Source organism: Orycteropus afer, unplaced genomic scaffold, assembly GCF_000298275.1.
Source record: "Orycteropus afer afer isolate SDZICR_OR568_19922 unplaced genomic scaffold, OryAfe1.0 scaffold00674, whole genome shotgun sequence".
Classification (NCBI taxonomy): domain Eukaryota; kingdom Metazoa; phylum Chordata; class Mammalia; order Tubulidentata; family Orycteropodidae; genus Orycteropus; species Orycteropus afer.
The window spans coordinates 474354-478427 of NW_006922261.1; positions in this window are offsets into that span (position 1 = coordinate 474354).

Below are 4074 nucleotides of genomic sequence, written 5' to 3' on the forward strand. Positions count from 1 at the left end.
ATCACTACAGAAGTAGATTGCCCAACCTTCCTTCTGAGGAGTGGCTGTTGGGTTTGAATCACCAGCCTTCTGGTTAGCAGTCAAATGCTTTAGGCAAAATTTACTTATGTGTGATATAAATGATATTGTTCAATAATTTTCACATTCTGTTGGATCACCTTTCTTTGGAATGGGCACAAATACCGATCTCTTCCAGTTGGTTGGCCAGGTACTTGGCTTCCAAATTTCTTGGCATAGACAAGTGAGTGCTTCCAGCATCACTAGAACATTTAAATTGATATTTCATCAATTTCTGGAACTTTGTTTTTTGCCAATGCCTTCAGTGCCTCTTGGACTTCTTCCTTCAATACTATTAGTTCTTGATCATATGCTAACTCCTGAAATGGTTGAACATCAACCAATACTTTTTGGCACCAAGCTGAAAAACCAAACTCTCTGCCACCAAGTCAATTCGGACTCATAGCGACCCCCTTTTGGGTTTCTGAGGAGGTAAATCTTTAAGGAAGTAGATCACCCAGTCTTCCTTCCACAGAGTGGTTGGTAGATTTGAACTGCCAGCTTTCTGGTTAGCAGTCAAATCTCTTAGGCACTATGCCACCAGAGCTCCTTCTTTTTGGTGCAGTAAACAAACAAAAAAAAAATGCCATTGAGTCAGTTCCAACTCATAGTGACCCGTTTTGGGTTTCTGAGGCAGTAAATCTTTACTGAAGTAGTTTGCCTGATCTTCCTTCCTCAGATTGGCTGGTGGGTTTGAACTGCCAACCTTCTGGTTAGCAGTCAAATGCCTTAGCCATTGTGCTACCAGAGCTCTGTTTTGGTATAATGATTCTGTGTATTTCAGCATAAACAGTGTAATATATGGGTGGTTAAATGAACTAGGGAGCTATTTGATGTGGTGACATGGTGCCTAAGGCATGTGACTGCTAACCAGAAGGCTGGCGGTTCAAACCCACCAGCCACTCCATGGAAGGAAGTTTGGGCAATCTACTTCCGTAAAGATTTACTGACTCGGAAACCCAAAGGGGGTCACTATGAGTCAGAATTGACTTAATGGCAGTGAGCTTTTTTGTTTTTGTTTTTGTTTTAAATGAGCTAGAGTAGATTACTAGCATTTGAAGTATTCTAATTAGAAATCCATTCCCAAGGTAGAGTTATATAAGATTTGAAAGATCCAAATCAGTATTCCAGAAGTTCCTGGGTGGCACAAAATTTTACGCACTCAACAGTTAGCCTAAAAGTTGGTGGTCCACATCCAGCCAGAGGTACATTGGAAAACAGGCCTGGGAATCTGCTTCCAAAAGGTCACAGCCTTGAAAGGTCTATGAACCAATTCTACATGGGGTCGCTGTGAGTTGGAATTGACTTAACAGCAACTAACAACAGCAATAAAAGTCAGTACTCCAAAATTTAAGACTAGTTACTAGTACAATGACATCAAATATCATTATTTCCATCTGTAACAGAATGCAAGAGATATTTGAAATACTTTTTCCCATTGTAAAGATGATATGAAAACCTGAGGAGCCAGTGTTCTAATATCCTTCAAAGAGGTACCCTTGTCCTAGGACTCCTGTTCTTTCCCAAGATGTAATGGAGGACCCTCTTATTTCGACTAGATAATGTGTCAAGACTGTTGTCACATAGGCCTTCATGTGTGTGGAGAAAGGGGATGCTGGGGCTATTGGATTTTCCATTAGCCAGAGTTTTACCCTTCTCTTCAGGCTTTAGCATGGTTTAGTGATTCTCAAACTTTAGTACAGTGCATCAGAAACTCCTGGTTTTGTGGCCATGTTGCTGTTGTTAATTGCTCTCCAGTCACCTCCAACTCATGGCAATTCCACGCACAACAGAATGAAATACTGCCCCATCCTGAGCCATCACTGTGATCATTTGGTGATCGGACCATTGTCATCCAGTTTTTCATTGGTTAATTTTTAAAAGTAGATCTCCAAGCCTTTCTTCCTAGTCTCTCTTAGTCTGGAAGCTCTGCTGAAACTTGTCCATTGTGAAAGCCTCTAGTGATATATGGGTGGTGCCTGTATATGAGGCACATTGGCCAGGAATCTAACCCAGGTCTCCCACATGAAAGGTGAGAATCCTACCATTGAACCTAGTGGGAAAATGACACAGGAAACTTCATTTTCTTCAACTCCTTAGGGCCTTGGTGATTCTGATGTATTATGTTTGAAAATCACAGCTGTAGGAGATCTATAGATAGTGCATCATTCTGGCCTCACTCATTCTTCCCTTCCTTTATCCCTCATTATTTGCTTCTACAGAAGTGAAGATATATTTTCTACTTAAAGGCTCTGGCTTTATTCCTGAGAATAAGCTTTACATTAACCACCCCCCTTCCAAACACACATTAATTCACACAATCATACACACACGTGCACACACACACACACACACACACAGCTCTGATATCTTGAAAGGGTAATACAGTTTGTATAAACCAAAGAAACAAACTTACTGCCATCAAGTTGATCTCTACTCATAGCAATCTCCATTGGATTTCCAAGGTTGTAAATCTTTACAGAAGCAGGCTGCCCCATCTTTCTTCCATGGAGCAGCTAATGGGTTCAAACCACTGACCTTTTGATTAGCACCCAAATACCTTAACCAATATGCTGAATAATAAAGGGGCACAATGGCAAATCCCACCTTTATTGTTAACTGCATGGAGAAGATTAACATAAATCCAATTCCCACCTGTGAATGGACCCATTCCTCACCTTCCTATATCTCCTTCCTCATTGTCAGCCACCCTAGTGGCAAACTCTCCAACCTTCAGCCTCCCATAGAGGAATTGTAGCACATAAATTAGAAGGACTCTGTCCTTCAGATTGGCTGCCTATGCAACCCTTCTCTGAATTAGCTACGCCAAGATAAGTCAGAGTTCACCAGTTAGAATGACTTAGTACTTCCATCCTTCCAACTGCCAAGTAGGCAGACAATAGCCTCTGCTGGCTCTCATTGCCCCCTGTGGGTTTGTTAATTCTGCTCACAGAATTTAGGGAGACTACCTATACTTACAGTTCACATTTATTATAACCAGAAAGGATACAAAGGAAGAGATGCATCAGGAAATTCCCCCAAATCCCAATGTTCAAAGCCTTTTATTGGCTTAATTGCATAAACATGATTAGAGATTTATTGCATAGTCATGATCATTGAGTCAATGAATAGATATGATTTCATCATGCTCCCCTCTTTTCCTGACGTTAAATGACCAGATTTGGTCTCTGGGACAACAATTTGCACATGTTCTGAAGTGTTGCCTGGTTGTTTTAGAAAATAAAGGCACCTTGATTGCTGGCAAATTCCAAGGACTATCTTTCAGGAATCAAAAACAAAAGCCAAATCGAGTTCTTTGTCTCACGTATACCATCAATCGTTCTACTTAACCATATTTCTAATTTCTGTAATAGCAGAAATTTGCTTAGCCTCCATAAACCTCTTCCAAGTTTCTAATCTTTTAAGAAATTAATTTAGGTTCTTGCCACAGCATGATCAGAAATAGTAGTGTCTTTCACTTCATCTTATTTCTCTCCAATTCTTTATTTCACATAAAGGTTATTAATTTTACTGGTGTCTTTTTTTTTTTTTTTTTGGTTAAGTGTGGACTGGACTCATAGTATGCGTTGATCTCAATAATTTCTTCCAATTCTTTATCATACTAACGTTAACTGCTTGTCTGAACAGATTATTTTGATTACTTAGTTTTTCCAAAACATTTTAAAATCCCTCCCCAATCCCTAACCCTCAATGTCAGGAGAAGACACTACTTTCCCTGTCATAGATCTTTTCAGGGGAGAGAGGCAATTTGGAGAGGCTGAGGGTTACCAGGAGGTGAGTGGAGCAGTTTGGAACAGCTAAGGGAGACAAACTTGTCTGTCACTTTGTCATACTGTGATGGCTTATGTGTTGTTGTGAGCCTGGAGGCTATATTACTGGTGTTTCAAATGCCAGCAGGGTTACCCATAGTGGACAGGTTTCAGTAGAGCTTTCAGACCAAGACAGACTCAGAAGAAGGATGGGGCCATCCACTTCTCAAAGAATTGGCCAGTGAAA